General features: G+C 46.7%; 1 protein-coding gene across 1 annotated transcript in view; it reads right to left on the bottom strand.

Annotated features, from left to right (window-relative positions):
* The window catches only part of Slc35f3 (solute carrier family 35 member F3), a 250999-nt gene that overhangs the window by 171743 nt on the left and 54749 nt on the right, over positions 1 to 24507 (bottom strand). The window lies entirely within an intron of this gene.

Here is a 24507-nt window from a genome sequence, read left to right as displayed (position 1 = left end):
TTTTGAGACAGGGTTTCTCTTTGTAGCTTTGCGCCTTTCCTGGAGCTCACTTGGTAGCCCAGGCTGGCCTCGAACTCACAGAGATCCGCCTGGCTCTGCCTCCCGAGTGCTGGGATTAAAGGCGTGCGCCACCAACGCCCGGCCAGACACAGTGGATTCTTAAGATACTCAAAACCACCTGCTGATGATGTACTCAATTCTGCGAGTCCCGGGAACAGAGATGGCTTTTCCGGGTTGGGTGGAGTCCTGCTTTGGAAATGGCACCTTTGAAAATACTAGACCCAGACTGTGCTTGCCCTGATCTACAGGCAATATAAAGTTCTGTGTCAAAGCCGAATGGCCGGACCACCATCTTCTCTACTTAATGTTTGCAATAAAATGAGTGTGGAGCTCAGGTGGGAGCTCAGGTGTGGAGCTCAGGTGGGAGCTCAGGTGTGGAGCTCAAGTGTGGAGCTCAGGTGTGGAGCTCAGGTGTGGAGATCAGGTGTGGAGCTCAGGTGGGAGCTCAGGTGTGGAGCTCAGGTGTGGAGCTCAGGTGTGGAGCTCAGGAGTGGAGCTCAGGTGTGGAGCTCAGGTGTGGAGCTCAGGAGTGGAGCTCAGGTGTGGAGCTCAGGTGTGAGCTCAGGTGTGGAGCTCAGGTGTGGAGCTCAGGTGAGAGCTCAGGTGAGAGCTCAGGTGTGGAGCTCAGGTGTGGAGCTCAGGTGTGGAGCTCAGGTGAGAGCTCAGGTGAGAGCTCAGGTGTGGAGCTCAGGTGTGGAGCTCAGGTGGGAGCTCAGGTGAGAGCTCAGATGTGGAGCTCAGGTGAGAGCTCAGGTGGGAGCTCAGGTGTGGAGCTCAGGAGTGGAGCTCAGGTGTGGAGCTCAGGTGTGGAGCTCAGGAGTGGAGCTCAGGTGTGGAGCTCAGGTGGGAGTTCAGGTGGGAGCTCAGGTGTGGAGTTCAGGTGGGAGGTCAGGTGTGGAGCTCAGGTGTGGAGCTCAGGTGGGAGGTCAGGTGTGGAGCTCAGGTGGGAGCTCAGGTGTGGAGTTCAGGTGGGAGTTCAGGTGGGAGCTCAGGTGTGGAGCTCAGGTGTGGAGCTCAGGTGGGAACTCAGGTGGGAGCTCAGGTGTGGAGCTCAGGTGGGAACTCAGGTGGGAACTCAGGTGGGAGCTCAGGTGGGAGGTCAGGTGTGGAGCTCAGGTGGGAGCTCAGGTGTGGAGCTCAGGTGGGAACTCAGGTGGGAACTCAGGTGGGAGCTCAGGTGGGAGGTCAGGTGTGGAGCTCAGGTGGGAGATCAGGTGGGAGTTCAGGTGGGAGCTCAGGTGTGGAGCTCAGGTGGGAGCTCAGGTGTGGAGCTCAGGTGGGAGCTCAGGTGTGGAGATCAGGTGGGAGTTCAGGTGGGAGCTCAGGTGTGGAGCTCAGGTGGGAGCTCAGGTGGGAGCACAGGTGGGAGCACGCCACTGTTTGCATCCCAGCTAAGAAGGCAAAAGCTCCTGGGAACCCCTCAAGAGGAAAGGGACCTTCTGAATAGATTCCTAGGGACTAAGAGATTTAGTGAGGAAAGCAAGCTGACATTAAAAACCCTGCTCACGTAGTCAACCCATGCCTGGATGTCATCACTATTGAGTCTACCAAACACTGGAAGAAGAATTAACAGCAAAACCTCCTCCCCAAAAGGGAGACCATTTCCTAATGCATTGTGATGCATTGTGTTAAATCAGCGTTATCCTAAAACCCAAACTCGACAAGGATGTCACAAGGACAGCACAGACGTAAACTTCTTTTGAAAAAAATGGATTGAAATTTCTTCCATAAAACACTAGCAAACCAAATCAAGGAACATATAGGAAAGTAATTCTATGCCACAATCAAGTAGGGCATAGGAATGTATTAAAAGGTAGAATCCCATGAGCATCTCAACAGATACATGAAAACAAAACAAAACAGAAAACATTTGACAAAATGCAGCACAGTTTTAGCTCAAAGTACTCAACAACCTAGGAAGAGATGCGAATTTCACCCCCCTAATAAGCATCCACAGAAGCCCACAGCAAGCATCATGGTGAGTGGTGAAAGTGGACAGTGGCCAGGCAGAGGACCAGGTGCCTGTTCTCATTGTCACTGCTCAGACTGCGCTGAAGTTCTGACCAGGGCAGCGAGGCATCCAGATTAGAAAAAGAAGAGATCAAAGTACCTGCAGGTACAGGCACGTGACCCTGTGTGTGGACAATCCCAGTCAGCCCACTAAAAATGATTAGAACTAACAACAGAGTTTATCAAGTTTGAAGCTTAAAAGATATGTGTGTGTGTATATATATCATCTATCATATAGATGTATACATATCTTCCCATATGTTCATTTATATTACATGCATTTCTATGTATTTGCAATTAACAATTTGAAAATGAAGTTATAAAACAGTTCTGGGGGCAGCAAGATAGCTCAGGAGGTAGAGATATCACTCATCATCCCCAGCTTGGTTTCATGGGGAGGTGATGGCACCTTAAGTTCTAGTGGGAAGACCATCCTTGAAAGAGATAACAGGACCCATTCCCTCCCTCCCCTCCCTTCTCCCTTCTTGTGTATGAAGCAAACAGTCTATCACTGGCTCTCATCACAGCCACAAAGTAATGGAGCTAATGAGCGATGAACTGTAACCTCTAAGTGAACCCATCCTGTTTTTAAGTTGACTCATCTCAGGCGTTTGTGGCAGTGACAGAAAGGTGACGTGTACAGATCCACCTCCAGTGTGTAACTGGCTGGGAAGAAGACAAACTCAATGCACATCAGATCACTAAGCAGAGGACCAGAGCTGAGCTGAGAGGCCAATGAGCATATGGAAACATGGCCTCCCTCCCCGGCGAGCAGTAGATTGCTCATTAAAGCCATAGACGATGCCATTTATTTCCCAAGCATCAGACTGGAAAACATATTTAGTGTTCTCAATACCAGCTGTGACTGGGGCTTTAGAATCTTTTATATACCACTCCTATATTTTTAGTGTAAATTTGACTGGTAGGTGTTGTGTGCCATCTGCAATCCCTTCAACCCCAAATCTGCTGGTAACTAACACTCACTCTGCTTTGTTCTGCATACCCTATGGATATGGGTAGTCATGCATGAGAACTACAAAAATGAATGAATGAATGAATAAAAGGTTTCCCACAGCAACCTTTTAAAGTAGCCAAACACTGGAAATGAACTAAATGTCCATTAATACAAAGATGATACACAAAGCCATGCCTTTGTCTACAATGGAGGGGAACATCATTGAGCAGTTAAAAATGTATCTGTAGGGGCTGGACAGATGGTTCAGAGGTTAAGAGCACTGGCTGCTCTTCCAGAGGTCCTGAGTTCAATTCCCAGCAACCACATGGTGGCTCACAACCATCTGTAATGAAATCTGGTGCCCTCTTCTGGTGTGTAGGCATATATGTGGGCAGAACAGTGTATACATAATAAATAAGTAAATCTTTAAAAAAAAAATGTATCTGTAACAAGAAAAGTAGGGTGTGGTGGCTCATACCTATAAACCTGAGGGTTTGAGGCCAACCTGGGTTACCCAGTGAGTTCCAGGACAGCCTGAGCTACAGAGTATGACCCTGTCTCAAACAAAGAAGTAACAAACAAGCAAAGAAACTCACCAGCACATCTATGTATCAATGTTGTGAAAACTGCGTTCCATGGAGCAGAGTGTTGCTGCTGGTGTATTTTTGTGGCTCTTGTGTAAACTGTGAAATATTTACTGAGGTGCCACAGATCAACAGATGCATGGCATGTCTGTCCTGTTCACACTGTCCTCACTCTTTAGAACTTGGAGTGAAATGGCACATGGGGCTGGGTGTTGCTGGGGGCTGTGGTGTGAGTTTTCTGAGTCTCTCCTTTGCTCTTCTCTATTGTTATTCTAGGACAGAGGTTCTCAACCTTCCTAATGCTGAGACCCTTTAATGCAGCTCCTCCTATTGTGGTGACCCCAACCATAAGATTATTTTTGTTGTTACTTTATAACTGTCATTTTTCTAGTGTTATGAATCATAATATAAATATCTGTGTTTTTCATTCAGCTCACAAAGGAGTCAAGAACCACAGACAGAGAACCACTATTCAAGGCCAACAGCTGGAGCCTATAAGCACAGAGCCTAGAGCTAGCCTGCTTCATTCAGAATCCTGGCTCTTGTAAGAGGGATAGCTGTGTGACCTCAGGCATCTTACTGAAGGTCTCTGTTCTCTAGAGGGCAAGATAAGAGCCAGATGATCTGTAAGATTGTACCTTCCCATTTACTCAGCCAGGAGGAAAGGGAGGAAGGGGCATGCATAAGGGGAATTAAAAATAAAAGCCATCATCTGCACTCAGAGAACCTGATATTCTAAGCTGACACCCAGCTTTGCTTGGTGCGTTCCCTGCTCCAAGTCTCCTGTGCTCTTATTATGAAGTGAAGATCTTTGCTCCTCATACACCAATAGGTAGAAATTGGATTCAGGGAGGGACTTTCCAGTGATAGGGCTGCCATGGAGTTGCCCATATTCCTGCAACCCCAGCAAACACATACTTGCAAAACTGAACTTACTAGACTTTTTCTTTTGTCTTTTGGCTCCTTTATTTGGGGTAAACAGATGTTTCTTCTACATCTCCCCAGAAAAGCCATTAGGTACTACTGAGGTATACTGTTATACTTGCCGAAGTAACTGAAGATGAGGGCTAGGCTATAGCCTGGGGGAGACCACTTCTTCTGCATACATGAGACCTGGGAATCAATCCCCACCCCAAAGAGAAAGCATTTACTTATGTTTTCAAAGTGACCCAAATCAGAAAACCTCAGAATGGCAAGAGGCTCTCACATGAACTACATACCAGAAAGGATGCACAACAATATGGCCACTTCAGCAATGTCTAGAAAATTCCCTTCAAGGATTGACATGCAGCTCAGGGGCAGAGTGCCTGCTTGACATGCACAAGACCCTGGGTTCCAGACCCAGTACCTCAAAAAAAAAAAAAAAAAAAAAAAAAAAAAAAAAAAAAAAAAAAAACGAAAAAGAACAATGAACTAATTCCATTTCTGCGGTGGTGATAAAAACCTTGAAACAAAGCAGCTTGGGAAGTAAGAGTTTATTTAACCCACAGGTGTCGGGTCCAAAGGAATCTCCATCTCTACAGATTCTGGGGCTTAGACAAAAGCCAGCATTCTGCAGGAACCTGTGACGCCTCTACCAAAGGAGCCATTTCCTTTATTACTCGAAGAAGAGACAAATGGCTTCTGTGGTGCCTTTTAGCATGCTGACCTCCAGGCTCCCTCAGGATCATAAGTGCTTGTTACACATTTCAGAGTCCATGCTGACGTCCTGGCTTTTCTCACTTCCCCCACCACCCTAAACTTCTCCAGCTCATGGGCTTCCCGACCCTCAGCTACTCATTCCTATAACCCCGCTATTTCCACTGTGCTCCTCTCTGGCTCTCTCTTTTGCCTGTGCTCTTTGTCTTCATCTCTCCCTCTCCTCCCCTCTCCCCCTTCACCCCTTCTCTATCTTTCTGTTTTACTCCTGCTTCTCTCACGGCCAGGTCCAGTCTGCTGGCCATGTTCAGTCTACTGCTTTCTCTCTCTGCTCTGGACTCTTCCAGAAGCCTTCGATTGTTCTCTCTCTCACATCTACAATAAAAACCTTCCCCTTAACCATACCATAGCAGGGATGTGATCAATTATACAGCAGGTGACAGTCCATCACTGCAGGGAAGTTACAGCAGCGAGAGCTGAGACAGCTGGTCACACCACATCCACAGTCAAGTGCAAAGAGACGAATACATGCTGAGTACTCAGCTAACTTCCTCCACTCCTGCACAGTCCAGGTCCCATAACCAGGGAATGATGCCACCCACAGTGGGCTGGGTCTTTCCACATTCGTTACAGAAGTCTAGACAAAGTCTCCTGATCTAAAACAATCCTTCACTGAGACTTTTCCCAGGGGATTGTCTATTATGTTGACAGTCACAGTTGACCAGCACAACTAAGGAGGTTCCTTTTACGGGGGGCAGGGTGTGTGTGTGTGCTCCTCCCTTGCCCTTCACAATAGAATGTCACAAAAAGACAATTATTCTTTTCAAATTTGTTAGTAAGAGGGGAAAAAACCTAAAAATATCTAAATATTTATTTTAAAAGATTAGAAAAGGCATGGTGTAGTTGTATAATTAGCTAACACAGAAGAGTAAAAAAAAATAACATGAAATATTGAGTTCACAAAAAATAAAAGCAGCACTGAGAAGATGATCACAGTGGCACACATAGAATAACTCAGCTATATAACGTGTTTTGAAAACTAGTAAGCTAATTTAAAATCACTTAAAATCGTGTCTGCCTACTGATGTGTTGCTTGTATCAGCTGGCACACAAATCTCAAAGGGTCTCAGTGATAGTTAATCACGATTGTCAACTTGACAGCCTTTAGAGTCGCCATGGAAACACATTGCTGAGCATGTCTATGAAGAGTGCCTATGGAGTTCACTGAGGTGGAAAGAGTCACTATGAATGCAGGCAGCACCACCCCACGGGCTGGCTTCTTGGACTGAATAAAAAGGAGGAAGTGAACTGAGTGCTGGTGTTCCCCTGCCTCTGCTTCCTGACTGTGGACACAGTGTGACCAGCTGCCTCATGCTCCTGCCGATGTGCCTTCCCCGCCATGATGGACTGACGGTACTCTCAAACTGGAAGCCACAATAAAACCTTCCTTCCTTGAGTTGCTTCTGTCAGGTGTTCTGTTGTAGCCACAAGATAGTAACTAATACACCCCCGAGACTCTCAGAATGTTTTGTGAGACCAGAAGGATTTTTATAATGTGACGGTTTGAACCTGAAGTGTCCTATACAGGCTCGTGTTTTGAATGCTTGTGCCCCAACTGGTGGCACTGCTCTCAAGTGCTGGGTGCCTAGCTGGAGGGAGTGGGTCCTTAAAGGACGAGCCTTTGAAGGTTCTCCCCAGGACCTGGTGCTGGCCTCACTGAATGCTTCTTGCTCTGCCATGTGAGCAGCCTCTGCCCTGTGTTCTCACCTACAAAAATTGTAGTTCTCCATCACAGCTTCCTGGACCCCACCATCTCGAGGCCCATTCTCCTTCTCTAAGGTTCTCCTGTAATGGAAAAACAGTAACACCAGGGGTTTCCCCTTTCTTTCTCATGAGGGAATGGTCAAGCTATAGGACTTGTAACATCACAGCTGTAGGATGGACACACAGACCAGAGGACCCAGCTGACTTTTAGGAAGACAGACATGGAGGACATTTTCTACACGATAAACAATTGTGACTTTCTTTTACTGTGGAAAATGTGCTTAAAACAATTTAAAATAAGTGGCTCTAAAATATCTCCGTCTTTGCTGTAAATATTGGTAGCTATAACACACATGTGATTGTTTCTCAAGGTTCTCAATAATTTTTAAGGGCACAAAACGGGTTCTGAGACCAAAATGTGAACTGCTTTTCTAAGAGCACCCACAGGAAAGACAATATGAGTGCAAGGTCCCTTGTGGGGAGTGGGGGTAGGGTCTCAAAGGTATCAGCAGCATTACTGAAGTAAGGGGGAGCTGGGAAGATGGCTCAGTGGCTAAGGCAAAGACCTGAGCCTAGATCACCAGGACCCTGTAAAAGTCAGGTGTGATGGCAGGCACATTGCCTATACCTCCAGAGCCAAGGGGATGGAGACAGGTGGATCCTCAAGGGTCTCTGGCAAGCCAGTCTAGCCAAAACAACAATCTCCGGGGTCAGTGAGAGACCTTGTGTAGCTGGAGAGTTTGTTTCCAGCTCCTGCTAAGCTCCACCAGTCTCAGAGCCCACTTATAAAATAAACACACCGACTCTTATATTACTAATAAACTGTATGGCTGTGGCAGGCTTCTTGTTATCTACTTCTTTATGTTAAATTAACCCATTTCTATTCATCTATAAGTTGCCAAATGGCTTGTGGCTTACTGATACCTTACATCTCACTTATCATGGCGGCGGCTGGTAGGTCTCTCCCCCTCAGCCTTCCACTTCCCAGAATTCTCCTCTCTCCTTGTCCCGCCCATACTTCCTGCCTGGCCACTGGCCAATAAGTGTTTTATTTATACAGAACGATATCTACAACAACCTTGTCTCCAAAACTAAGTTTAAAAGTGATGGAGGTAGATATATGAAGTTGATCTCTGGCCTTCCCAGCTGCACATGCATAGGTGAGTGTGTATGCACCAACACACACACGTGAACATACACACACACATGCATGCACACACAGCACTACAGTGTATCAGCAATTAGTAGGACTTTGTGGCTGCTATGTTGTAGTTTTATAATTTGGGAATATTAACAATAACTCATTATAAAAATAAATAGCTGTAAGTATGTTGTTTAGAATTAGGAAAGTAATTACCAGAAACACTGTCAACCAAAATAGCCAGGAAGTTTACAGTAGAGAGTGTGAGACGAGAGGTGGGCGAGAGAGCGTGGAAGATGACGGTTCTCCATAGCCGGTGAGTCGGCACCCTTTCGTTCGTTACTAGCTGGCTCTTTATCGCGGGTCCGTCTGTACCATCTCTCTTGTCACTACGAACACCCACTGCACTTTCACAGCAATAGTCTTTAAGAAAAGTAAACAACCCAAAGAAGAAAAAAACATGGACTATGCAAAGCTCACAGATGAGGCTAAAGTCTGGAAAGATGCAGAATCCAAAAGCAACTGTATTTGGAGGGTACTTTTTCTCATCCCCCATTTTCATATATTCAGTAATGTGTTCTTATAGTTATCCAACTTAAAATTATTTTTTAATTAGCAATGAATCAAAAAGACATAATTATTCTTTCTCCCAGGAGAAAACATTCATTGGGATTGCAAGCAACATAATTTTTTGGTTCTTTTTATGTTGGCAAGTGCCAACCTTTTGTGCTTTGATGACTATGATTGTAGAGAGAGCCTTTTTAATTCTTGTAAACATGAAAGCCTGTCTTTTGAGGCAGTGAATTCGCTGATTCATTCCGAGTGGGTACTGCACCGCCAGACTGTGGAACCACTCTGAAGATTCTCCTGAGACGATTCGCTTGCAAACACCCTAAATCAAATACTAATTTTGAGACAAATGACTCAACCATAATACACTGGCAATTTATAGTTCACTGCCTTAGACTATCAGGACAGCCGTTTGCTGGACAGGAGCATAGCCCCAGGAATCCAGGAAGCAAGAAGTCACTTCACCAGGCCACTGGCCCAGCTCTGTGGGAACCACAGCCAGAGCCACCCAAGTGGTCCATCCTGATGGTGGTCGCTCTCAGAAGGCAGTGGCAGCTTGTGAGGAGACAAGGAAGCCTCCAGACAGTTCCTGTTGTGCTTTGTTTTGGTGTGAATTCTGTCAGGAATGACTTCCAGGAAATGATACTTCCAGCTGGCAGTTTCCCAGAAGTCTGTGGTTCTGTTTGGATAGAACTTGAGTAGCATTGCTGAGCGGTGGCTACGGGCGGGTTGGATCAAAAAACACCGAAGAACAACATTTCACATAGGGAATAAGACATAAAGAGTGATTAAGTAGCCGGGTGAAAGAACATTCCAGCAAGCCATCAAGGGGAGCATGAGCCGCCTATCACTGCCGGGACAAATAACCACAGCCGCTCAGCTTAGGACAACAGATGTTTATTTTCTTGTGGCAACAATTCAGAACCTGAGTGTCTGCAGAAAAGGTTCTCCCAGAGACTCTGAAGTGGGGGGTGCCCCACACCCTTTCCAGTGGACACTTCCTAGTGTCTTTGGCTTGAGACTGCAACACTTCCGTTTGTACCACTGTCTTTACTCTGTCTCATTATGCCCTTTCCTCTCCTTACACAGACATTACATCATTGGATTTGTGGCGCACCCTTAATCTGGGATCATTCATTCAAGGTCCTTAATGAATGGGATCTATAAGGACCATGCTCCAAATGAGGTCACATTCTGGAGTTCAAAGTCAGTATCAACCTGGGAACACACATTCATTCGACGATAAAGGCTAAGGAAAATAAGTTACATCTGGCACCTACCCACCAAGTCCAATGCAGGTCAGGAAGGGAGTGTGTTACAGACAGGCATTCTGTGGAGCTCCGCAACAAGAGTCCTGGCCCCAGAGAACACTGTTCAGCAGTTTCCAGACAGTCTTCTTGTTCAGCCTGCCCACTTGCCACCCATCAACCTAAGGATGCACCCATTGTTATGACTGATGAAAAACCTGTGCATGTTCACACTGTGCCTGGGTACCACACACACAGTGGAACCTGAGCTTCATGGGAATCATCTAGAACAGCAGACATTCTCATACTGTATTTCTAAGTGGGCTGCATTGACACAGCTCCCATGGGAAAGCAGAGGCTTCTACAGAGAAGAGCCGGGGTTAGGGGAGTATTTGCACATGTAATTATTAACACACTATTTGTACACAGACATCGTAAATAGCTATACCATTTTCTTTAAACTCTGGGAGTAGGGATGAATGCTCTTCTGGCTAGATTTTTTTGTGAACTTGACAAAAGGGCCAATGAGATGGCTGATTCTGATCATCAGCTTGACAAACCGGAGTCATCTGGGAAGACAGCACCCAATTGAGGAAATGCCTCATAGATTGGGCTGTAGGCAGGTCAGTGGAGGTTATTTTCTTGATTAGTGATTGACAGAGGAGGGCCCAGCCTGCTCTGAGCAGTGCCATCCATCCCTGGGCAGATGGTCCTGTGCTGCATAAGAAAGCAGGTAGAGCAAGCCATGGAGAGGCAAACTAGTCAGCAGTATTCCCCCATGGCCTCTGCTTTAGATCCTGCCTCTAGTTTCTGCCTTGGTTTCCCTCAGTGATGGACTGTGATCAGGATGTGCAAGCCAAAGAAATCATCAAGTTGATTTGGGTCTTGGCCTTTATCACAGCAGTAGAAAACAAACTGAAACGGGTGGAAAGATGATAATAGATGAAGTATAGATAAATGATACATATAAATGATACGTAGATAGACAATAGATCTATAATAAAGGACAGGAAGATAGAAGTTTTCAATGGAGAAGCAGACAGACAGGGGTTGAGAGTTGGGCATAAGTTCAAATTCTCTTTTCTTTTCCTGGTTCCAGCCTCTTCTACACGAGCTGAGTGCCTGAGCCTGGGCTCTGATACAGGAAAGGGGTGGAACAAATTCTTCCAACAAAAGGGCCAATGAGATGGCTGATTCTGATCATCAGCTTGACAGATTGCAAGTGCCAAGAAGATAAGGCTCCCTCCCTCCCAGATGTGTTTGTGAATGTGTCTCTAGAATGGACTCACTAACGAGAGAGGACCTGCCCTGACTGTGGGCAGCAGCACCCAACAGGCTGAGGTGGGATGGAAAGGAGGAAGCCCTCAGCCTTCACACCTCCTCTGCCCATGTGAGCTGTTCTGCTCTGCCTCACCTTCCCCACCACAGCCCTTGGAAACCTCTCCAATTGTGAGCTAAATGCCCCTCTCCCCTCAACTGTGTACCCAAGGCATTTTGTCTCAACCACAGAAGCTGACCAATGCAGCCTGCATCCACCAGGGTGATCTGTGGGGAGGAAATTGGGCACTCATAGGACTGTACGAATACAAAGATGTCACAGTATATATACCCCTATATCCAATCTTCAAAATGATTATTTTCCTTGAGAAATAAAAAGCTTACAAAAGTGAAGATTATAAGTAATCTAGAGGTGGTACAGATTTAATCATGCATAAAAGCCTACATCCTGTAGGTGGAAGGGCAAGGCCAGGCAGATTCCCCCAGTCCCATTGAGAAAGTCCTACAGCTTTTTACTATAGTTACAATAACCTAGTGGATGTCAGAAGCTAAAGTCAACCTCTCCTGCCTGTGCTGGGTCGGGGGTGTTTCTCATGGTGGCTGGTCTAGTGATCACACTGATTGACAGTTCCATGTGTGGTACCTGGCTTTGGGCTTTGGTGACTGGAAAAAAAAGCACCACACATACGTTAGTAGAAATCCAGTTGGTCAGGCCTTGGGAAAGCTCTTGTATATTTTCATTTCACAGAAGTGACAATGTGGAATCAGCTGGGGTTTTTGTGTTAGCAATACTAGGTGAATGTGTCTGGAGGGTGAGGGGTCTTCTTTGCCCCATTGCCAGCCTCCTTTGTCCTGCTCAGATAGGCATCCTATGGAGCCACAACCCCTTGTGGTTTCCAGCATCAGTGAGGACCTCACCATGCCTGAGTTCTGAGGTATTCTGCAGGGGCAATGCCACCCTATGGTCACCAGCTCTGCCTCTGTCAGAACCCTATTTACAAGGACTTATTCTGCATTTCAGGGCAGGGAGCATGAGGCACGCAGCAGAGGAGTTCCCCTGTTCTCAATAAGCTTCCCACAGAAAGAGACTGGATGGAAGTTCTTTCCAAAATCTGATGTCTCCATGGCTACGCCTCTGCATGCTGTTCGAGAACCAGCCACTCATTTGCCATATCAGTCTCTTGTTTCTAGGATCCCACAGTAATAGCTCAGGGCTCTGCAGCCATTTGCTAAATGGGCCCTTTAAAGACTGAAGGTTGAAATGCCTTTGTTTGGTGTGAGGACGAGCCAAGGAGCAGAGCTGGGAAGCCAGGTTTGACGGCAGCAGAGCAAGGGCTGCTGGGGACCCACGCACAGCTTTTGAAACCACGGCTCAGCCTGCAGTGTTGGGCTCTTAGCCTAGTCAAAGGCAAGAGAGCAATTCACAAAAAAGTTCCGCAGTGCTGAAAAGACCGTTGCTAATTACGACCTTCTCAGCCAAGTGCCTAAGAGTGATTGAAAGAGAGGGACTCCAGCAAGCTCTTGTGAAGCCATTCCTCCTACTGCCAGTTAGAAGCAAGAGAGCTTAGCTATGTGGGGAGAAAGGGAGGACAAGGGAAAGGAGAAGGAAAAGGAGAGGGACAGAAAGACTGAAAAGACAGGAAAGGGCAAGGAAGGATAACAGTAATGGACAGATAAGGAGGGGAGAGGGAAGGCAGTGTTCTCTCTCAAGTGACTATCCAGTTTTAAGACTATTTTATTTTTATTCGTGCGTGAGTCTATGTGAGTACATGCCATGTGTGTGCAGAGTCTGTGGAGGCCAGAAGAGGGCGTCTGATCCTCTGAGCTGGAGGTACAGGCAGCTGTGATCTGCCCAGCCAGGGTGCTGGGAACTGAACTCCAAACTCTGGTCCTCTGAAAGAGCAAAAAATGCTCTTAACTGCTGAGCTGCCTGCCATTCAGTTTTGCTTTCATGAAGCATAAGGGCGATGCACCTGCCTGCCTGTGCCGTGGCTTATCTAGATTTCTAAGTACAAACAACCGTTCTATTATGTTGGAAACAGAAGCACAGCCCGTCAGGGAAGCCACCCAAGGGTAAATATGTAAGAACTACAGAGGAACAAGGAATCTTGGAAAGCCAACGAATGACAAATGAGAAGTCAAAACTCTAAGTCACCACTAAAATGATGAGATGATGATGAGGGGTAGACCCCCGGAATCTGGACGTCTACACAGGACAGATGGTGTGTAAGAATGTCTCCACATGGCTTCAGAGTAGCTGTTGTGGTGCATTCTGTCCTCAGCCCCGGCATCTCAGCCTAGTGTTATCACACTAAATGTGTATGTTTCTGTTGGATCTGTTTGGAGCAACAAACACCAGACTATGCTACAACTCCACAGGCCCTGGAGTGGACCAGTCAGCCCATAGGCGACTCAGTGCTGAGTCTGGTAGGAATATGATTTTCTAAGGCTTGACGTTTGAGTGAATGTGTGTGTGTGTTCATGTGTGTGGATAGGTGTACATGTGTGTGAGGAGGTGTGTTCACGTGTCCGTGAGGAGATGTGTGTAAAAGTGTGCCCATGGATGTAGAAGCCAGAAGATAACCCCAGGTCTTAGGTGTTGTTCCTCAGACACTGTCGCTCAGCAGCCGGGAGCTGTCCAAGAAGAGCAATCTGGCTGGCCAGCAAGCCCCAGGGGTCCCCCTGTTTCTGCCTCCCCAGTGCTAGGGTTATAAGTGCCTGCCAGCATACCTAGCTTTTTCACATGGGTTCTTAGAATGGAAATCATGTCTTTGTGCTTACAAGGCAAACATTTACCCAAGTAAGTCATCTCCTGGCCTTATATTGGTTTTTAGTTACATACTGACCATAGATTCTGGGTCTGAAGCTGTCTAGGGAGGGAGGGATTGGCTGGCTGATTTAGTCTGATTGGGGTTTTGGGGCCCAAGCACTTGGTCAGATAGTTCAGAAGTTGCTGTAAAGGTAGTTTGTAGGTGTGGGTCACACAGGTGTGATTCACACCAGAGTGAAGCAGATTGCCCTCTCTCATGCGCTTCATCCCATGATTTGAAGGCGCAGCAGACAGAACAAGGCAGTGACCCGGCGGAAGACAAGCAACTTCAGAGACAGTAGAGGCTGTCCCGCCGGAGAGGCTTCCGTGAGACACGGTTGGAATCGATCTTTTGGCTATGGATTTGGATCTGGCAGAACCATATGTCCTTGCGGCAGGTTAGGACTTGTCTACCAAGGATATGTTTGGAGGACAGGATCAAGTTGGGAGAATAAGATAGACAAAAGGTAGCTTTACCCTATGAAATGTTCAAATGTTGAGCTATGGTTTCTTTCTCTGCTTGTATGTGAGTGTGTGTGTGTGTGTGTGTGTGTGTGTGTTTGTGCGCGCGTGCGCGCGGGCACACATAGGAAAAACAGAGGTCAATCTTGGGAGTCATTAGCTAGGAGCCATCTATTTACCTTGAGTTTTTTGAGACAGGGTTTCTCATTGGGCTGGAGCTCACTGATTAGGATAGTCTGGCTGGCTGGCTCCAGGATTCTAAGCACAAGCTGCCGTGTGTGGCTTTTTATGTGAGTTCTGGGGATGGCACTTGGATCTTCATGTTTATGTGCCAAGCACTTCACCCAGGAGCCATTGCCCCAGGCTTCAAGCTGTTGTTGTTCAAATTACCAAAACAGGTGATCACACAGTGGAGTCCTTTCCAGAAAGGGGGGGGCGGGGGGGGGGAGACACTGAATGAAAATACTAATGCAGGGGATTCAACCCAGGGCCCGCATCAGCCAGGCACGTGCTCCATCACTAACTCGGTTCCTGGGAGACCAAGTAGTTAGTTACTCAGTCGCTCCACTCAGACCTGGAGGAAGCAACAGATAACACAAAGAGATCTTTAAAATGTTGTTAGAAGTCCTTGGAGACTTTTTTCCCTCTTCCCATTCAATTCTTGGATCAAAGCTAAGAAAATACTTAATTTTTTGCTTAGGATTTTTTCCCTTGGGGTGCTCTTAAATAGTCCCTTTTATCCAAGGATCATTGCTGCTATGGTTAATGAATTTCCATCTTGATGTGCACTGGAGAGGTCATAAATTTGCATGGGAGAGGGTGACTCAGGGGAGAAAAGCCATTTGAAAATAAGCAAGAAACCGAGTTATTGTGACTCAGGCCGGCAAGAACAAGGGCAAGAAAGGTGAGCTTCCCAGAGCTGGGCCTGGCTTCTGAGAAGCTCCTTCCTTTGCACCAAGAAATGGAAACTCCTGGAATCTCGGTAAATGTGATTAGAAAAACAATTTTCCTTCTGAAGAGGCCCTTCCCAACACCCCCACCCCCGCTTTTACTTTCCTGTAGAAGATTTTCTTTCATTTGAAAATTAAGTTTTAATTTTGCCTTTGTCCTAGTTTTCTTCTCTTTTGACCAAAAACAACCTGGGGAAGAAAGGATTTATTACATCTATAGGTCACACAGTTCTTCACTGAGGGAACTCAAGGCAGGAACTTGGAGACAAGAACTGAAGCAGAGGCCATGGAGGAGTGCTACTTACTGGCTTGCTCTCAATGACTTACTCAGCCTACTTTCATTTATTCATTTATTTATTTATTCATTCATTCATTCATTCATTCATTCATTTATTTATTTGGTTTTTTGAGACAGGGTTTCTCTGTGTAGATTTGTGCCTTTCCTGGAACTCACTTTGTAGACCAGGCTGGTTGGCCTCAAACTCACAGAGATTCACATGCCTCTGCCTCCTGAGTGCTGGGATTAAAGACGTGCGCCGCCGCCGCCGCCGCCGCCGCCGCCGCCGCCGCCGCCGCCGCCACCACCACCACCACCACCCGGCTCCTGCTTTCTTTTTCTCTTTTTATTTTGGTTTTTCGAGACAAGGTTTCTCTGTGTAGTTTTGGTGCCTTTCCTGGATCTCACTCTGTAGACCAGGCAGGCTGGCCTCGAACTCACAGAGATCCACCTGGTTCTGCCTCCCAAGTGCTGGGATTAAAGGCGTGCGCCACTGCCACCTGGCTCAGCCTGCTTTCTCATAATACCCAGGACCATCTGTCTAGGGATGGCACTGCCCACAGTGGACTGGGCACTTTCATAGCAATCAGTAGTTAAGAAAATGCCTCAGAGACACACCCACAGGTCAGTCCAATGGAGGGAATTCCTCAGTTGAGTTTTCCTCTTCCCAAATGGTCAAGTTGACAACCAAGCTCAGCTATCACAGTCATGAAAATGAGGATCTATCCTTATCAAAATTGAGAGCATCACAATGTATTTTCTTCCACATTTACAATGCTTCTGCCATCTGCCATCCTCAATCACACTTTGATATTTCAGTTCTTCTTTCCCACCTTCAACAAATAATCTTATATCCATATGAGAAAACATGTGGCACACACTGCATTGCTCTGAGTGTTTCACCACACATCATAATAACGCATAGTGTCGTCTTATTGTGCAACTGGACTTGTTTTATTTGTGTGAGTGTGTGTTGTACGTGTGAGTGGCGTATGTGCATGTTTGTGCACATCCTTGTATGTGTGTTTGGAGGCCAGAGGAGGATGTCTGGTATCTTTCTCTATCATTTACCCACTTGGTTCCCCGAGACAAAGTCTCTGCCTGAAGCTGGAGCAGACAGACAGACAGCAGGGCCCAGAGATCCTCCTGTCTCATGGCTCTAGGTGCGTGAAAACACCTGGTGGGTGCTGGAGATTAGAACTCAGGTCCTCATGCTTACCCAACAACTACTCTTATCCACCGACCCTTCTCCGCATCCCCTATAGATTGATTTTTAATGGAAGTACTTTTGAGATGTATCTATTTTAAAAAGCAGATAGAAAATAGTTAAAAAAAAAACAAAACAGATTTTACTAGTTCCTTTGGAAGAAGGCTTAGCTGGTCACCATAAGCATTTTCCTAATTCATCTTTCTATTGATGGGATTTAGTTGTCTCTGTTCCTTTGGTGTCACAGCGATGCAGAGAACATTCCCACTTGTCATGCCCACGTGAATCCACAGCTGCCTGTTTCAGGGACAGACATTAGAAGCAAAGTCGCTTGGAGGCGAGGCAAACACTGGCACTGTGTTCTGTCGCAATCCCCAAGCCCTGTTCTGGCCATCCTTCAGCGCCCCTCCCCCATGAGTAGTGTGTGAGCTCTTTCTTCACTCTTGGCTATGCTGCAGATGCTCGCCCATCCATCCCCTCTCACCTCATTCTTTGATGACAGGTGTGCCATCACTTAATTGGCTTTTAATTCACACTTTCATAGCTACTGGTGACATAGACCATCATTTCATTGATGGTCATGCTGATTTTGCTTTCTTGTCTATTGGACCTTTACATTTCTCACTTTTCCATTCTCTGAGTGGCCTTTTTATTATTATTATGTAAAGGTTATTTGTTTATCGTGCTATCCTTGGGCTGATCTCATGTTACCTTTTGTCTCAAAGAAGTTACAAATTTGTTGTCACTGTATTTAACAATGTTTAGCTTTAACTGTCAACTTGACACAGCCTAGAATTTATCTAAGAAGATCATTTCCATTGAGGAATTATTTAGATCCGGTCGGCCTGTGGGTAGAGTTGTGGGAAACTGTCTTGATTGATTGATGTAGGGGCATCAGCCCACTGTGGGTGGCACCATTCCCTGGGTAGGTGGTCCTGGATTGTATAAGGAAGTTAGCTAAGAATGAGCCTGTGAGTGAGTCAGTGAGCAGCCAGCAAGAAGCCTTTCTCCACAGTTCCTGTCTTTATGCTCCTGCCTTGTTCCTGTCCTGACTTCCCCCAGTGACCCGGAAGTATAAGCTGAAATAAAGCCTTTCCTCCCTCAAGCCGTTCTTGGTCGGAGCAGAAAGTGCTCCTGGCTCTCATCATCCATCTGTCCTAAGTTCCTGAAGGCTTGGTGACAGCATTGAAGGACTTGTCAACTTGAATAACCACCGTGCATGCTCCAGCTGCTGGCTAACACTCACCAACTCCCCTTGGGGCTGAGCTGTGCTCCTGGCTTATAGGACTTGCAGCCTGGCACTCAGTGATAGGTGGTGTTCTCATTTTCTTTATGTTATGGCCCCAAGATGGAGGCCAGCTCAGAAGATCTGACATGCACATAACAGTGTGCAGAGCACACAATCGGTGTGCAGTTTTTCTTTCTTTTGAAACTTTCTTCCATTGAATGGGGCAGTGGGGGGGGTCCCCAAGCATGAGAACCTAGCAACAGCCTGTGTCCAACAGCAGGAATATCTCCACCATATTGGTAACACCCCAGAGAACTTCAGTAGCTTTCATAGTCTTCAGTTTAAAATGAGAACAGCACATCCCACACCTCTCCATCTACCCATCAGGGCTGAATGGAGGTCCAGAGGGAAACTGATGGTCATTCATAACATCATTCATTCATTATTGAAAACCCAATCTGCAGTATTCGTCACAGGAATAGATGAACATTAAGCCTCATTCACACGTTCCAGAGGGTTTCAGTACATACTGTTTGTTTGGTGTCTACAGAGAAGGACACCACCTGCATTACTGACTGCCCCTCCTAGATTAAGAATGTTCATGCCCTGACTTGTTCAGGCCTTGACATGTCACAAGGCATGATAAAGTCACTGAGTATGTTAGAACTTCGTGGTATCATCACAGCCTCCTAGCAGTGTGTCATGGTGCAGCCAGCCGACTCTAACCATTGCCCATCAGAAGAGTTACAGGGCTTGTCATGTGACCAGAGAGCTCATAGGCCTCACACCTTTGGTTTAGGCTCTCTTTCTATGTTAGTCACTTCCTGTTTCTGTAACAAAATTTTTGATGTAAGCAACTTAATGGTAGTGGCAAGGCTTATTTTGGGTCACAGTATTCAGCCCATGGTTGCTTGGCACACTTGGTTTGTAAGCCTGTGTGAGGAAGAACATCATGGTGAAAAAGCTTACTGAAGGGAAGCTGCTTCCATCATGATGGACAGGAAAAGGGGAGGAGAACGAGAGGAAGAAGATACGGCTTTTTTTTTTCTTTTTTTTTTTTTTTTTGGTTTTTCGAGACAGGGTTTCTCTGTGTAGTTTTGGTGCCTGTCCTGGATCTCACTCTGTAGACCAGGCTGGCCTTGAACTCACAGAGATCCACCTGGCTCTGCCTCCCCAGTGCTGGGATTAAAGGCATGCACCATCACCACCTGGCACGATGTGACATTCTTGTAGTTCATGTAGCACATCTTATTGATCTACTTCTTCCAACTAGGTTCTGTCTCCCAATGCTTCCACTGCCTCCCAGCCAGGCCACCAGCTTGACCAAGCCTTCGCCACGGGAACTTCAGAGGGGAATTTCTTATCGGAACCCTAACGCTTGTGCGCATGCGTGTCAACCCTTGTGTGTCATTCTTCAGGAATGAGCCGTCTTATGTCGCAAGGCAGGCTCTCTCACTGGGATCTAAGACTGGCCACGCATGATGGTTTCACTGGCCTATAAGTCCCAGGGATCCTCCTGTCTCAGCTTCTTCAGAGCTCGATGACAAGTATGTGTACCACACCAGTCTTTTAATGTGGGTGCTGGGGCCTGAACTCAGGACCTCCTGACTAAGCATCTCCCTCACCCCATTGATACTTGGGGAAGCCAGTATCTGCAAGGCTCAGGCTTACTGTGTGCATTTAACCCCGGCTTAAGACATGTTTCTCTTCCTTGTCTCTTCATAAATTGAAGTCTGACACTCAATGGCAATGTCACCGTTTTAGTCAAGTGTAGCAGCCACGGCCCCCTTGACATCATGACAGCAACAATAGGGTGAGGAAGCAGAGGTTTCGTGAATAATGCAATTAGCTTGTCACAGCCACACCTACACTGGCCTGTCCCCCAAAACTCTGGCAGAGGCCAAACATCCCAGCCTTGCTTATAAGCTTGATAATGTGCTAACTCTCGTTCCACCGGGAAAAACCCAAAGCAACTGGGTTTAAACATTTGTGTTTGCAGGAAGTCAGATCTTGTCTCCTGCACCATTGCCATCTTCGGTCACACAGGGCCACTCAATAGTTGCTCTTACAGTTTAATCCAGAAAGTAGCACAGGGATGGCTTTGACAATGGTGGCACAGACGCCAGGGATGTCAGCATGCCTTCCCCAATGATTCTGTGTGGCACCTACCCCAGGGCCACACTCATCAGTGTGTCCAATAAAGACATGTCCGGTGGCTCAGTCAGCTAAGCACTTACTGTGCAGACGACATGAGACCCTGGCACTGAGCTCCAGAGCCAAGTAACAAGTTGCACATGCTTGTCATTCCAGCACTCCAAAAGTGGAAACAGAGGGATGCAGGGAGCTAGCTGGTTGGCCGGCCTCGCTGGATCAGTATGCTCTGGGTAAAAGTAAGGGACGGTCTCCAAAAACAAGGTGGACAGAGTCCTGAGAAAAGACCTGAGGCCGACTTCTGGCCTCCATGCATAGGTGCCCATTTGTGTATACATAACTACACACCCACATACACATGTACACACACACAAACACACACACACATGCGCACACATGGCATTTTGTGGACAGGCAATCCACCTCTTGTCATTGTCTAAATTTGGTCTCTAATCCTAGCACCTGAGAGGCAGGGGGATCATGGTAAATTTGAGGCTAATCTATGATACATAATGAGTTCTGACTTCAATTACATAGTGAAACTGTCTTAAAAAGAACAAGAATAAAACAACAATAGGCAAAAAAATCATTTTTTTTCTAGCAGTGTCAACACAACCTAAATATAAAGCAACATCCAAAGAATGGCAAATGCTGAATTTCATCCTTAGTTTCTGCACTGGGCGCAATCCCAGCAAACTAATGGTACAGAACTAGGAACATTGAGCTGTTCTTCACCAAGGATGTGAAAGGCAGCCACTGTCTCTAGCCATTAGTGAACACTATCTGTGCTGAGCAGAACCTCCAGGGCTCAGAGGAGCCTGTCCTTACAGTCAAACATCCAGATGCTCAGAGCTTGCAATTAAGCTGGAGAATCCAGTGGTGTTAGAGATGCAGGGCTTCACTGGGAAAACTGAAGCTTTGTGAGAACGTTTGGATCATTCTAGGTAGGAAAGCACTCTGCTCTGAAAGGGGGCTCCTTCTATTGAAAGAGGGCTCATATCCACTCTAAATGAGGCACGTTCCTGTTCTAAAGAGAGCTCCCATTCACTCTAAAGGAGGATCACCTGCTCTATAATGGAGCTCCTATCTCAAGTTGAAATGTTTTAGTGAATATCTTTGCTTGATGTAACAAATCTTCCGAATCTCTGGTGTTCGGTTTGGTGATGCCCTGATGGACATAGGGATGCGAAGACCCTGCCACTGACTTCATGGGTTTTAAAGTTTAGACAGAAAATACCTACAAATAAACATACTAAGGGGCCACACAAACAGACATGGGTAGTGCCATGGTTTGAATATGAAATGCTCTTCACAGGTTCATGTGTTTGAACTCATGGGCTCCAGCTGGTGGCGCTGTTCCCTGGAACCTTTAGGAGGCAGGGCCAACTGGAGGAAGTGGTTTACTAGGGAGCAGACTTTGGGGTTATGGCTCTGCTCTGTTCTCTAGCCATCCATCCAGATATGAGCAGCCTTGGCTTCCCTCTGGTCCCCTCTTCTCTGCCTTCCCCACCGCGATGAGCTGTATCCCCGGAACCATGAGCTGAGAGGAACCCTCCTCACTGAAGTTGCTTCTGTCACAGTGTGGAAGGAAACAGTGACTACAGATTTGAGCAAATACAGCCAGGAGCACAGAGGCTTGGCCGCTTGCATGGCAGAGAAGCCTTCTGTGGGTTCTGAGGGGTAGACTCTGAAGGCAGGGGAGGTGGGAGAGGCTGGGCAGCGGGAGTGGAGGCGCAGCAGACAGGAAGCAGAGCAAGGGGCGGTATCAAGTGGGAGAGCTGAGGGCATGCTGGAGAGGGAGCAGATGGACCTAGAGAAGAGCCTCACTGGGGGAGAGGGAGGACAAACCTGGAGACACCTTCACTAAAGACAGACATGAGGTGAAGGGAGGCTTTGACTTCTAAGGAAGACTTCTTTGGGGAGGTGGCCCAGCAGGTGAAGGATGTGCTGCATAAACACAAGGGTCTGAGTTTGATAGCCTGGATTGATGTGAAAAACCAGGTGCAACGGTGTGTGCTGGGGAGGCGGAGACAGGCAGATCCCTGCCACTCACTGGCTGGCTGGATTGGTGAGCCCCAGGTAGGGGAGACTCTTAATAAAGTCTTAATAAACAAGGTGGGTGATTGGCAGATGCATGCTCATGCTTATGCTTCTGTGTGCATGTACAATCTCTCTCTCTCTCTCTCTCTCTCTCTCTCTCTCTCTCTCTCACACACACACACACACACACACACACACACACACACACACACATGAGCCATCAAAGATGCAGGGTCACAGAAGAACACCATTTAGCTCTGCTTTGTGGAAACTGGTCTTGTCTGCTGTATGGCCAGAGAGGCAGGTGGGAGGATATAGGAGCTGGACACAGGAGACTGGTCCTGAAGTACTTGCAAAAGATGGCCAGGAAGGAGAAAGCAAGCTCAGAATACCTGCCACGAACAGATGATGTCCTGAGGCTCACTGTCAGCCAGCATACCTGCCACGGACAGCTGATGTCCTGAGGCTCACTGTCAGCCAGCACACCTGCTGTGGATGCTATCATCTGGGACTCACTGTCAATCAGAACACCTGCCAAAAACAGCTGATGTTCAGGACTCACAGTCAGCCAGAAGAGTAACAGGAGTGAGTGTGGAAGCTGTGGTATCATCCCAGCATGACTCAAGGGCAGGGCTGGGCTGGAGTGCCCCAATGTCCTGTCTGTGTCTTCCCCCACAGACGTGAGGCTGGGAACTGTAAGTTTTAGCGAGATCTGAAATACCACCATGTGATAACCATAGAGATACCTCCCAAGAGCACTGTGCTGAAGGCTTGGCTTTGGTTACACTATTCAACCCCATCGACAGTGCCCTGCAGATGAGTGCTGGGCTTGCAAAAGACTTGTGAAATTACTCACCACTTATGGGAATCAAAATGGCCATTGACAGACTCATCGACTATGGAATCAGCCTTGGTGCCCTTCAGAGATTAATCAATAAAGAAAACATGATATATATGTACAATTGTACTCTGGTCAGCCACAAAAATGAAATAATAATATAGCAGGAAGACAGAAGGAACTAGAGATCATCATACAAAGAGAAATAAGCCAGATTGCAAGAGACAAACACTATGACTTTTCTCTCCGAGGCAGAATCTGGGTTTATGAAAAAATGGAAAAGACCTGAAAGTAGGAGGGCCTCTATTTAGAACAAAAAAGGGACTGGGGCCAGGCAAGGGGGCAGACAGGGGTAAATCTGAATAAAGTCAAGTCACATGCGTGAAAATGTCATACTGAAATCCCATATTTATACAGTGATTTTTACGGCTGAAAATAATACGGACACATCACCACTTCCCACCATCTCCAGACATCAGATGTAAATCCTGCATCTGCAACTGCCTGGCAGCCCAGGCCACACGTGGCTGCTTAAATCAGTTTAAATGAAATAAAATTTCTAATTCAGTTTCTCCACAAAAACCAGCCAGGGTTAAGCAGTGAGCAGCCAATGTCCATCTGCCTCTGACCCAGTCACTCCAGAATCAGGTCCGACTGATTGGGGCAATTCTCTCTTAAGTGGAAAATCACTGCCCTGGTCAGGCACAGTTTTGAAAGACTCCACCACACCCACCTCAACAAATGACTTTCATGTATCTGATCCATATATCAGGCATGACACTCATTAAGTGTTGAATCCCAGAAGAAAGTCAAATGTGACTTTCTCTCCACAGGACTTTGAAGCCTAGGGGAAGAGAAGGATACAGTGCCTGTAATTAGGTAGTATTTTATTTGTAGTATATGTGAGGAAGCACTGTGCCCCCAAACACCCAGGGCATGGGGAGTGATCTAAGCAGTGAATGAGTGTTGTATTCACAGAACTCAATTCTACAGGAATGCATACCTCGCTGAAGCAAGACTATATACATTATGCAGTGAGTATGGAACTGTGTGAATCAGAGATGAAATCAAATACCAAGGTACAAAGTAACTTCAGAGACAGTGTTTGTAGTAGAAGCCATGAACCTGTAAAAATAAAGGCAAGTGTGTATTATTAACGGATGTGCTTACCTATGCACGGTGCTGTAATTAGAGTGCACTTGAGGCAAACATGAATAGGTTAGTCCCATCAGCACCTGGAAAATTCTGTTTCTCAAAATCAAAGAAGGAAGGAGCATGGGGGGAAAAAGAGGCAAGGG

Source organism: Peromyscus maniculatus, chromosome 5 (assembly GCF_049852395.1).
Source record: "Peromyscus maniculatus bairdii isolate BWxNUB_F1_BW_parent chromosome 5, HU_Pman_BW_mat_3.1, whole genome shotgun sequence".
Classification (NCBI taxonomy): Eukaryota; Metazoa; Chordata; class Mammalia; order Rodentia; family Cricetidae; genus Peromyscus; species Peromyscus maniculatus.
This window is presented reverse-complemented; position numbering and strand designations above follow the sequence as displayed.